General features: G+C 45.3%; 1 pseudogene; it reads left to right on the top strand.

Annotated features, from left to right (window-relative positions):
- Nucleotides 1–1580: 1580 nt before the first annotated feature.
- Nucleotides 1581–2593, top strand: LOC124695758 (annotated as a pseudogene).
- Nucleotides 2594–12751: the final 10158 nt, after the last annotated feature.

Genomic DNA, 12751 nt, shown 5'->3' with positions numbered 1-12751 from the left:
AAGTTTATCAATAAACAATTACAAAACATCATAATATTTATAAATAGTGGAAATTAGCACCGTACAAATGAAAGGGTTAAGTTGTTGCTTAAACCTTGATCGAGGAGGAAAGAAAGAGGAGAAAGCTTAAGTGTCGCTCCGACACCTCATCTCATTTTTGTTGGGTGTAAAATCAAGCGGCATCACTCTCTCACACATTTCATCGAGCACCTTATGTGCATGCCAAAGAGAAGCAACTTAGCACTCAACACACACACCTTCTCCTAGCAAAAATGAAGTGAGTGGGCTGTTTGGCAGTGTAGCTGAGCTGAAATAGGGCTGGGGACCTTTAGCACAAAAGATAGATCATTTGCACCGGTTCGTAACACGAACCGGTGCTAAAGGTTCCTCGGCTGACACGTGCCTGGCCACGAACCTTTTGCACCGGTTTGTGTTACGAACCGGTGCAAAAGATAGATCATTTGCACCGGTTCGTAACACGAACCGGTGCAAAAGGTCCCTCGGCCGGCTGCTCCCCTCGAACCGGTGCTAATGACCCCCTTTTAGCACCGGTTCGTGCCAAATCCGGTGCAAATGACATCTGGGGCAAAAAAACCAAAGCCCTTGTTTCTACTAGTGGTGGCTCCCGTTAACAATTGGAAATTTTGGCGTGCAAGATTTAATAAGAAGCTAAATTATGGATGAGAGATACAACCGTCGGAAAGCAACTAAGCAACTTTAGTGCACGGAAAAGCAACTTTACTGCATGATGAAGAAACTTTGGTGCATGATGAAATAACTTTGGTGTGCGACGAATCAACTTTGGTGCATGACGAATCAGCTTTTGTGCGCGACCAAACAAGTTTGGTGCTCGACGAAGCAGCTTTGGAGCACAACCAAACAACTTTGGTGCCTGGTGAAATAACTTTGGTGCGCGACCAAGCAACTTTGGTGCATGGTGCATGATGACGAAACTTTGGTGCAGGATGAAACAACTTTGGTGTGCGATGAAGCAATTTTGGTGTGCAACGAAGCAATAATGCTAGGCGATTTAGCAACATCTTTGTTGTTGTGTATTCGACGAGTCCACCATGAGGGTACCTCACGGAGGGGAGATAGAGATTAGGGCGCAAGGCGGGGAGCCACCGTAACGGGGAGGTACAAGTTACCCATCTTCGGATCTCACGACAAGCCTTCTTCTTTCTAGGGAAGTGAACTACAAAAGAGGTAATTGCACCACCCATACAAAAACTTGTTATTTATGTGCAAAATCATACAAAAACTTGCAAAGTGTGTTCCCGTGGTACACAAAGTTGTATAGCATGTGCAAATTCATACAAAATCGGTCTGAGGTTGACACATGGCATTGACATGATTGAAAAATGCACGGGCCCAACTTTAAACATTTAGCAAAAAAGCCGCCTATGCTTATTTCAATTTCAAAAAAAAAACCTCTGGGCTCATCTAGATGAGAATATCACCAAATCCTTTCTTTGGGCACCGGCATCGGATGAGGCTCACCACGCGACGACCACGTCCCAGTCACGGCAGTTGTGCGGTCAGAGCGCGGCTGATGGAGAACCCGCCGCCACTCAAAGGCCATGCCGTCGGAGAAGATGAGGTTCTAGATGTGTCTCTCTCAGGGGTTCCATGTAGTACAACTATATGACTATGTATGTTCGTACCTTGACATCTCACGTCCACCAGGTTGTCCGGGCGCGTCGGGCACCGAGACGTGGTCGTCGCGTGGCGCGGCATGATGGCAGTGGAGGAGTGGCTCATGAACTTGAAGACTGGCGACGCCGACGACGGAAGGGACAAGGGCGCTAGTGGTCAAGGGGTTCCACGCCAAGTGCGCGGCCAAAAACGCAGGAACAAGTACGACGCGAGGAGCACGCACGAGCAGGTTGCCGGCGAGCTCGACCGGCTGCTTCACCACTTCAGGGCACCCGACGAGGAGGTCCGGTTCACTTTCATGGGGCGCAACATCGGCGGCGCGCTGGCCCTGCTCACCACCAGGGGTGCCGCGACTGCACACCCGGACATGTCGGTCCACGCCGTAACCTTATCGGCCACGTGCGTCAGCAATAGGGCCTTCTGCGACGGCCTCACGTGGCGTGGCGTCGGCGTCCTACGTACGCCTTGTCTTCAGGCACGACACTGTGACATTGGTGCTGAGCGTCCCGCAGAGCTGTGCTTGACGCCCCGGTCTCTGATATGCTGGGGAAGCTATGTGCGCTGGCCGGCCGCAGGATGCACGTCGGCGACGGGTAGTCCTCGACGTTTCCAATTCGGCACACCTCAACTCCTTAAGCCCTCCTACGATGCGCTTGGTATCCTCAACCTAGAGTTGCGCCTACACCTGCTGGACGGCCATGAGGGCACCGATGGCGTGTTCTGGCAGGACGGCATGCCTTGGCGTGACGTGGCGCTCAAGAACAAGCGATGCGGAATGCTACGCAAAGAGGAACGCTTCCGGGAGTCGTGGTGCGAACCGGCGGTGAACAAGGGGCTCGTGCGTGATGATTTATTTATGCGCTGGGCTCTGCCAAAGCGGGAGCGCGAAGACTTGCCGATGGCTGACGACCGGCTTCCACTTTTGGAGCTGAACTAAGGCGAGCACATAGAAGGCCGGAACGGGCAGTAGCACGTAGAGCCGTAGAGGAGGATGTTGTACAGGAAGAAGTCAGATCACATCGGAGGACATGAGAACACTGGCATCCTTACTGCGATATATCGATAGATCGCCTCCTCCTTTCTTGCAACCGAAAAATGTCAGCTCGATGGCACGGGCAGGGTTGATGAGTTGCTGGAAGTGCAGAGCGATCCGTGATGGCGGCATGGATTAATATAGCAGTGATTTACTCGCGTGAGTTTGCTGCCTTGGTTGTTTGTAGACCCCAGGTGCTCACGGTGCCTTGATTTGGCTCGATTCTTCTACGTATGGCATGGTACGAGATGTGCCACCGGCCGGGAGTTCACGCCGCCGGCCAAAAAAAAGACGCGACTTTTCTTTCCCTGGGGCCTCACGGAACTGAGGATGATCCAACATGGTACACCATGTGTCAGTCTTCTAGCGTTTTGTATGAATTTGCACCTGAAATGCAAGTTGTTGTACCACGGGAACACGTTTTGCAAGTTTTTGTATGATGTTGCACCGGAAAGACAAGTTATTGTATGAGCGGTGCAATTACCTCACTACAAAAAGCTCTCTAGAGGGTAGTCATACTCTCACATTCCCTTCATGCTTTGATTGTTTCTAAAAATAGCCTACCAAGAATTATAGGCGTTATAAGATCTTCAACATATCAACAATAACAAAGATCAATAAGTGTGCGGGGCATCCTTGCTTGTAACTAAATGTTCATAAGAATATGGTGTTAATGTGGGATCCCACTGAAATTCCACTTATAGTGTATATTATTTTTTATATTTCAAATTTTAGTGCCAAAATTTAACTATAAAAACAATACAAATGAGATTTAGATGGGATTTCACTTAACACCCTGGCGGCATAGTTTCAAAAACCAGACCGGATCGGCGCACTAGACAGGACATGGAAGTGAATCGGAAATCCGACGGTCGAGGTAAAACAACATCCGGGTGCTGGGAATGTAACACTGCTCGCGAAGGTTGATTGCATGGGCCTCTCCTTATGTGGTAACCATCTGTTCAGCGCTACTTCTGTGACAAGAAAGTTATCCGATTTGACTCCGTAGTTTTCTATAATATAACTAAAAAAGAACTAATCTTGAATTATCGGCCCATCAGCGGTTGCACCATTGAACCGTGAACCGAGAGTCTTATCGGTTCGATCACCAATCCGGTTTTTAAAACTATACCCTGTCCCCAGTAATTAATTCATCAGGATGTACGTACACCAGGCGGTTCCAGAGACCGAAAGATAAGGGCATCTTCACCGGGATGGCATAAACAGATGGAGCAACCGTTTGCGTCCGCACGGTCGAAAAATGCGTTGCACGCATAGTGACTGGATCGTCCGCGGAGACGCAAAGACGGCCCAAATATGCGGCACGTTTGCGTCTCTGCGGACGTTGCACGATTGCGCCGAGCATGCGCTTGCTTCTCCCACAGGCCCGCCTGGCAGCGACCCTGGCTTGAACCGGCGTGAATTTAAGCAGAACAACTGCCAGGAAGGACAACCGCCGGAGTGGCAATCGGTCGATCGACGCACGAACCACCGGAATGGAGCGAACCGCCGCGGAAGAGCAACTACAACCCTCTTCGTTATCTGCGCTGCCATTAATCCCCGCTCTATAAGACACCTACGTCTGCGCTAAGGATCTCCAACCGGCCTGCATCATTCATCTCTACGACTGAGCCATGAGCAACTTATCTTTGCCATCGGACACCGATAGCGAGGGGAAGCCGCCGGGATGGCGCCATTGGTGGGATAGAACTGCCATGCCGAGCAGCTCTAGCTCCCTGCTGATGACCGCTAGGATGAGGAGGGGGACGCCGTTGCCGATGACAATCAGGATGACGAGGAGGAAAATGAAGAGGATGAAGATGAAATGTGTAGATGGCTAGAGGTGTAATGTCTACGCACGCTTCTATTCCTGTAGACAGTGTTGGGCCTCCAAGAGCAGACGTTTGTAGAACAGCAGCAAGTTTCCCTTAAGTGAATCACCCAAGGTTTATCGAACTCAGGGAGGTAGAGGTCAAAGATATCCCTCTCAAGCAACCCTGCAATTACGATACAAGAAGTCTCTTGTGTCCCCAATACACCGAATACACTTGTCAGATGTATAGGTGCACTAGTTCGGCGAAGAGATAGTGAAATACAAGTAATATGGATGATTGTAAGTAGTAATTGCAATCTGAAATAAAGATGGCAGCAAGCAAACATGTAACAGAACTTGTTGGAAACGGTGTTTCAATGCTTAGAAACAAGGCCTAGGGATCATACTTTCACTAGTGGACACTCTCAACATTGATCACATAACTGAATAAATAAATGCTACACTCTCTTGTTGGATAACAAACACCATTTACTGTGTAGGGCTACAAAAGCACACCTCAAGACGGAGTTAACAAGCTAAACAACTTCATAAAGGATACACATACGATGCGCACACCGTCACCGTCACACCGTGGAGAGTGAATCCGGCGTTCATATTAAAGTAACCTCTAGAGTGTATAATAGTGCTACTCTGGATAACTCTCCTAATGGAATCACTGATCGTGTAGTGGCTACAAAAGCTCCGCTCAGAGTTCATCAAGTACTTGACAAACACCACAAGAGATCACAATCATAACCTACGCCAAGTACTACATGATGCACACACTGTCCACTTTACATCATGAAGGAGGAATAGACTACTTTAATAACATCACTAGAGTAGCACATAGATGATATTCAACTAGATCACAAAGCTCATGATCACATACAGATCACATGAGAGAGATGAACCACATAGCTACCGGTAGAGCCCTTAGCCTCGAGGGAGAACTACTCCCTCCTCATCATGGGAGACAGTGATGGCGATGAAGATGGCGGTGGTGTCGATGGAGATGGCTTCCGGGGGCACTTCCCCGTCCCGGCGGCATGCCGGAACAGAGAATTCTGTCCCCCGAACTTGGCTTCGCGATGGCGGCGGCTGCGTAACTTTTCTCGTATCGTGGCTTATCTCCTTAGGGTTTTCGCGACGGAGATACTTTATAGGCGGAAGGGCAGCCTCGGAGGGGTCCTGGGGGACCCACACCATAGGGGGGCGCCCCCCCTTGGCCGCGCCGCCATGTGGGGTGGGGCCCCCTTGGCTCCCCTCTGGCCCCTCTTCGGTGCTCTGGAACCTTCCGTGAAATATAAGATCGTGGGCGTTGATTTCGTCCAATTCCGAGAACATTTCCTTTGTAGGATTTCTGGAACCAAAAACAGCAGAAAACAGGAACTGGCACTTTGGCATCTCGTTAATAGGTTAGTTCCGGAAAATGCATCAAAACGATATAAAGTGTGAACAAAACATGTAGGTATTGTCATAAAACTAGCATGGAACATCAGAAATTATAGATACGTTGGAGACGTATCAAGCATCCCCAAGCTTAGTTCCTACCCGCCCTCGAGTAGGTAAACGATAACAAGGATAATTTCTGAAGTGACATGCTACTTACATAATCTTGATCATACTATTGCAAAGCATATGAGATGAATGAAGTGATTCAAAGCAATGGTAAAGATAATGACTAAACAACTGAATCATATAGCAAAGACTTTTCATGAATAGTACTTTCAAGACAAGCATCAATAAGTCTTGCATAAGAGTTAACTCATAAAGCAATAGATTCTTAGTAGAAGGTTTTAAGCAACACAAAGGATGATTAAGTTTCAGCAATTGCTTTAACTTGTAACATGTATATCTCATGGATAGTTGTCATCATAAAGCAATATAACAAGTGCAATAGGTAAACATGTAAGAATCAATGCACACAGTTGACACAAGTGTTTGCTTCTAAGATAGAAAGAAGTAGGTAAACTGACTCAACATAAAGTAAAAGAATGGGCCCTTCACAGAGGGAAGCATGGATTACTATTTTTGTGCTAGAGCTTTTATTTTGAAAACATAGAAACAATTTTGTCAACGGTAGTAATAATTCATATGTGTTATGCATAAGACATCCTATAAGTTGCAAGCCTCATGCATAGAGTACCAATAGTGCTCGCACCTTGTCCTAATTAGCTTGAACTTACATGGATTATCATTGCATAACATATGTTTCAACCAAGTGTCACAAAGGGGTACCTCTAAGTCGTCTGTACAAAGGTCCAAGGAGATAGATCGCATTTGATTTCTCGTTTTTGATAGATCTCAACTTAGGACATCCATACCGGGACAACATAGACAACAGATAATGGACTCCTCTTTAATGCATAAGCATTCAACAACAGATAATATTCTCATAAGAGATTGAGGATTGATGTCCAAACTGAAACTTCCACCATGATTCATGGCTTTGGTTAGCGGCCCAATGTTCTTCTCTAACAATATGCATACTCAAACCATTTGATCATGATAAATCACCCTTACTTCAAACAAGATGAACATGCATAGCAACTCTTATTCAACAAAGGTGTAATAGTTGATGGCGTCCCCAGAAACATGGTTACCGCTCAACAAGCAACTTATAAGAAATAAGATACATAAGTAACATATTCAATACCACAATAGTTTTTAAGGCTATTTTCCCATGAGCTATATATTGCAAAGACAAGGAATGAAATTTTAAAGGTAGCCCTCAAGTAATTTACTTTGGAATGGCAGAGAAATACCATGTAGTAGGTAGGTATGGTGGACACAAATGGCATAGTTTTTGGCTCAAGGATTTGGATGCACGAGAAGAATTACCTCTCAATACAAGGCTTTGGCTAGCAAGGTTGTTTGAAGCAAACACAAGTATGAACCGGTACAACAAAACTTACATAAGAACATATTGCAAGCATTATAAGACTCTACACTGTCTCCTTGTTGTTCAAACACTTCACCGTAAAATATCTAGACTTTAGAGAGACCAATCATGCAAACCAAATTTCAACAAGCTCTATGGTAGTTCTTCATTAATAGGTGCAAAGTACATGATGCAAGAGCTTAAACATGATCTATTTGAGCACAACAATTGCCAAGTATCAAATTATTCAAGACAATATGCCAATTACCACATGAAGCATTTTCTGTTTCCAACCATATAACAATGAATGAAGCGGTTTCAACCTTCGCCATGAACATTAAAAGTAAAGCTAAGAACACCAGTGTTCATATGAACGAGCGGAGCGTGTCTCTCTCCCACACAAGCATGAATTTATTCAGAGAATGAAAATAACAAAACGAAATAAAAGCACACAGACGCTCCAAGTAAAGTACATAAGATGTGACGGAATAAAAATATAGTTTCACTAGAGGTGACATGATAAGTTGTTGATGAAGAAGGGGATGCCTTGGGCATCCCCAAGCTTAGATGCTTGATTCTTCTTGAAATATGCAGGGATGAACCACGGGGGCATCCCAAGCTTAGACTTTTCAGTCTTCTTGATCATATTGTATCATCCTCCTCTCTTGATCCTTGAAAACTTCCTCCACACCAAACTCAAAACAAACTCATTAGAGGGTTAGTGCATAATCAAAAATTCACATATTCAGAGGTGAGACAATCATTCTTAACACTTCTGGACATTGCCCAAAGCTACTAAAAGTTAATGGAACAAAGAAATCCATCCAACATAGCAAAAGAGGCAATGCGAAATAAAAGGCAGAATCTGTCAAATCAGAATAGTCCGTAAAGACGAATTTTTCAGGGGCACTTAACTTGCTCAGATGAGAAAGCTGAAATTGAAGGAAAGTTGCGTGCATATCTGAGGATCACGCACGTAAATTGACAGATTTTTCTGAGTTACCTACAGACGGGGCTACTCAATTTCGTGACAGCAAGAAATCTGTTTCTGCGCAGTAATCCAAATCCAGTATAAACATTACTATCAAAGACTTTACTTGGCACAACAATGCAATAAAATAAAGATAAGAAGAGGTTGCTACAGTATTAACAACTTCCAAGACACAACAAAACAGTAGCAAAATAAAACATGGGTTATCTCCCAAGAAGTGCTTTCTTTATAGCCATTAAGATGAGCTTAGTAATTTTAATGATGCACTCGCAAGAAATAAGAGTTGAAGTAAAAGAGAGCATCAAAAAGCAAGTATGAAACAAATTTAAGCCTAACCCGCTTCCTATGCATAATCTTGTAAATAAACAAGTCATGCAAGCATAATGCAATAAGCATAGAAAAGTAACACAAGCACAACTTCAAGATTCTCAACATAAAGAGGGGAAACATAACATTATTAAGATGCATATAACCATGTTTCCCTCTCTCATAATAACTTTCAGTGGCATCATGAACAAACTCAACAATATAACTATCACATAAAGCATTCTTATTCACATGCATAAAAGTATCATTACTCTCCACATAAGCATAATCAATTTTATTAGTAATAGTGGGAGTAAAACTATCACAACCATCATTGTAATCATCATAAATTGCAGGCATGGTATAATCATAATAAACTTTATCCTCCATAGTAGGTGGCACCAAAATACCACTATCATTATAATCACCATAATGGGAGGCAAAGTATCATCAAAGAAAATTTTCTCCTCAAAACTTGGGGGACTAAAAATATCACAACCAGCTTCCCCAAGCTTAAATTCATCCATAACATTAGCAATAATAGTGTTCAAAGAGTTCATGCTAATAACATTGCTACAACTATTTTGTAAACAAAGTTCCATGGGTTTTTTAATTCTCTCTTCAAACACATCATGTCCTAATTCAATATGAAGTTCATAAAGATCTCTAATTTTGTTGTTGTTTTCCATTAAGCCTAACTAGTGAAAACAAGAAACAAAAAGATGCAATTGCAGGATCTAAAGGAAATAGCTTCGAGCACTCACACACTAGCAACAGTGCTAGGAAATAGCTTAGTAGTCGGAGGATGTGAATACCTTTTACCTTACCTCCCCGGCAACGGCGCCGTGAAAATAGCTTGATGTCTACGCACGCTTCTATTCCCGTAGACAGTTGTTGGGCCTCCAAGAGCATAGGTTTGTAGAACAGCAGCAAGTTTCCCTTAAGTGAATCACCCAAGGTTTATCGAACTCAGGGAGGTAGAGGTCAAAGATATCCCTCTCAAGCAACCCTGCAATTACGATACAAGAAGTCTCTTGTGTCCCCAACACACCCAATACACTTGTCAGATGTATAGGTGCACTAGTTCGGCGAAGAGATAGTGAAATACAAGTAATATGGATGATTGTAAGTGGTAATTGCAATCTTAAATAAAGGTGGCAGCAAGCAAACATGTAACAGAACTTGTTGGAAACGGTGTTTCAATGCTTAGAAACAAGGCCTAGGGATCATACTTTCACTAGTGGACACTCTTCATATTAAAGTAACCTCTAGAGTGTATAATAGTGCTACTCATCAAGTACTTGACAAACACCACTCATAGGGATATCCACGTCAAATCATAAATCCAAGATAATATATTCATCATAGTGATAGTTAACTTCATAATCTACAGGAGATCACAATCATAACCTACGCCAAGTACTACATGATGCTCACATTGTCCACTTTACATCATGAAGGAGGCATAGACTACTTTAATAACATCACTAGAGTAGCACATAGATGATATTCAACTAGATCACAAAGCTCATGATCACATAAAGATCATATGAGAGAGAGAGAGAGATGAACCACATAGCTACCGGTAGAGCCCTTAGCCTCGAGGGAGAACTACTCCCTCCTCATCATGGGAGACAGCGATGGCGATGAAGATGGCGGTGGTGTCGATGGAGATGGCTTCCGGGGGCACTTCCCCATCCCGGCGGCGTGCCGGAACATCGACTTCTGTCCCCCGAACTTGGCTTCGCGATGGCGGCGGCTGCGTAACTTTTCTCTTATCGTGGCTTATCTCCTTAGGGTTTTCGCGACGGAGAGACTTTATAGGCGGAAGAGCAGCCTCGGAGGGGTCCTGGGGGACCCACACCATAGGGGGGCGCGCCCCCCCTTGGCCGCGCCGCCATGTGGGGTGGGGCCCCCTTGGCTCCCCTCTGGCCCCTCTTCGGTGCTCTGGAACCTTCCGTGAAATATAAGATCGTGGGCGTTGATTTCGTCCAATTCCGAGAACATTTCCTTTGTAGGATTTCCGGAACCAAAAACAGCAGAAAACGAGAACCGGCACTTCGGCATCTCGTTAATAGGTTAGTTCCGGAAAATGCATCAAAACGATATAAAGTGTGAACAAAACATGTGGGTATTGTCATAAAACTAGCATGGAACATCAGAAATTATAGATACGTTGGAGACGTATCAAGGTGGAGGAGGCAGCCGAGGAGGCGGTGGGGACAAAGAAGGAGGCAAGGGCCCGGGCGAAGGCTTGGGAGCAGCAAGACCTAACAACCCTCGAAGACAATCTCCGGGTCTTCTTTGCCAAGCACAAAGCTGTGCGCCAGGTAACACTAGCCCCCAAGCGTTGGTTTACATATTTCCGAGTAAATTTGTAAGCCGATGCTTTAACTGTAGAATCTTGAATTGTTCTTGGCGGAAACTTGAAATTTCCTAGCACAAGAAGAGTTTTTAACTTTGCGTACAGCCCCCAGATTTGAAATTTCCGGCTAACCATTCCTATTTTGCTTCACACAACACCCGTCAACTGCACGAGGATCTGCGGACGCTGGTGCTGGAGCAGAAAGCGGAGATCGAGAGGCTAACCAAGAAGGAGGCGGAGGACCAGCAGGCAATCACACTCCTTGAAACACGTTTGAAAAACAACGAGGGTATGATTTCCGCCTTGCTAGAAGTTCCTCAACGCACTCTTCGTTATTTAAATTTGTCTTTTTTTACTTTGATCTTGCTTTCCGCCTTACAGAACAACTTGTCAAGCGCCCCTCCATCGACTCAATTTCCGCCGAGCTCGAAGTGCTGAAAGCCAAGCATGCATCCCTCTAGAATTTCCTCAAGGAATCTCACGAAAAGGAGACTAAGGCCAAAAAGGAGCTGGAGGAGAAGCATGCGCAAGCTATGTCGGAACTGGCCGAGAAGCTTAAGACGAGCAACAACAGAGTGAAGACTCTGGTGTCTAAGGTGAAGGCTTATGAGGCGGAGGCTTCGGATATCGATGAGTTGATCTTCCGTAAGGGCTTCATATTTCCGACATCTCCATTGTACTCTTTTTGTCCCCATCTCAGAAACTGACTGCGTGATTGCCTGTGTATACCAGCGTGTCTCGGATTTGAATGGATAGAAGACTCTGGCCTTTCCAGGACTGAAGCTTATGAGGAAGCCCGGAACTCAATTGAAGACCTCATCGAAGATTGCCGTGGCATCGCCCAGAAGCTATCCCTGAAGAGATCCCGCACTACAATCATCGACAAGATGACGAAGCTGATGAAGCTGGTGCCAGATCTGATCAAGGATTGGAAAGAGTCTTCCGCTCGCAGAGCTGCCTCAATTGCCTTGGCTATGTGCAAATCGTACTTCCCCGCCATGGATTTCGCAACAATCGCACCCGGAGTCCCCAGGGGCACCAATGTCAAGCAAGCTCTCGGGGAAACGAAAGGCTTTGACACGCCCTTTGCCCAGCGAGTGGATCACTCGGCGTGGTACAAGAATCATAATCCTCCAGCCGGTTTCTCCGATGATGAGGAAGGCGACGAGGAAGGCTCCGGGTCCAGCGCACATCGATCAGACGACGAATCAGGCGACGGTTCCGGCAAGGATGGCACGTACCAAGCCTCGAAGGCTAACCCAGAATCTTCCGAGTAATTCCTGAAAAACAATGAGATGCATCATTTTGTCCCCTTCATGGGTTTGTTATAAAACTAAGTATTTGAAGTAGCTACGACGAAACATATGCATGTGGGCGGAAGAAACTTATCATGCGATCCGTTTTAACTTATGTATGCATGTTTCGTTTGTTTGGAAGGCAAGTGCTAGTTTCTAAGTTTTTCCGGCTTACTTTGTTTGACCTTAAATGAGCCGGAAGACCTTTAGCCGGAAATGCTCGCCGACGGCGACAAAGCCCAATAGCGATCCGTCAATAACCGCGGTAACAAGCCCCCAGCCAAGGTGCCGAAAATCACTACCAGGATACCACAAGTTCGCAACAAAAAAACTTATCCACCAAAAAACTTAAGCTCACATCCTAAAGGACGATTTTGAAAATCACAACTTTTATACACGCCTAGGCGGAAA

This window comes from Lolium rigidum, chromosome 3, assembly GCF_022539505.1.
Source record: "Lolium rigidum isolate FL_2022 chromosome 3, APGP_CSIRO_Lrig_0.1, whole genome shotgun sequence".
Classification (NCBI taxonomy): domain Eukaryota; kingdom Viridiplantae; phylum Streptophyta; class Magnoliopsida; order Poales; family Poaceae; genus Lolium; species Lolium rigidum.
The sequence above is the reverse complement of the archived record's forward strand: the minus strand, read 5'-3'. Positions and strand labels throughout refer to the sequence as shown.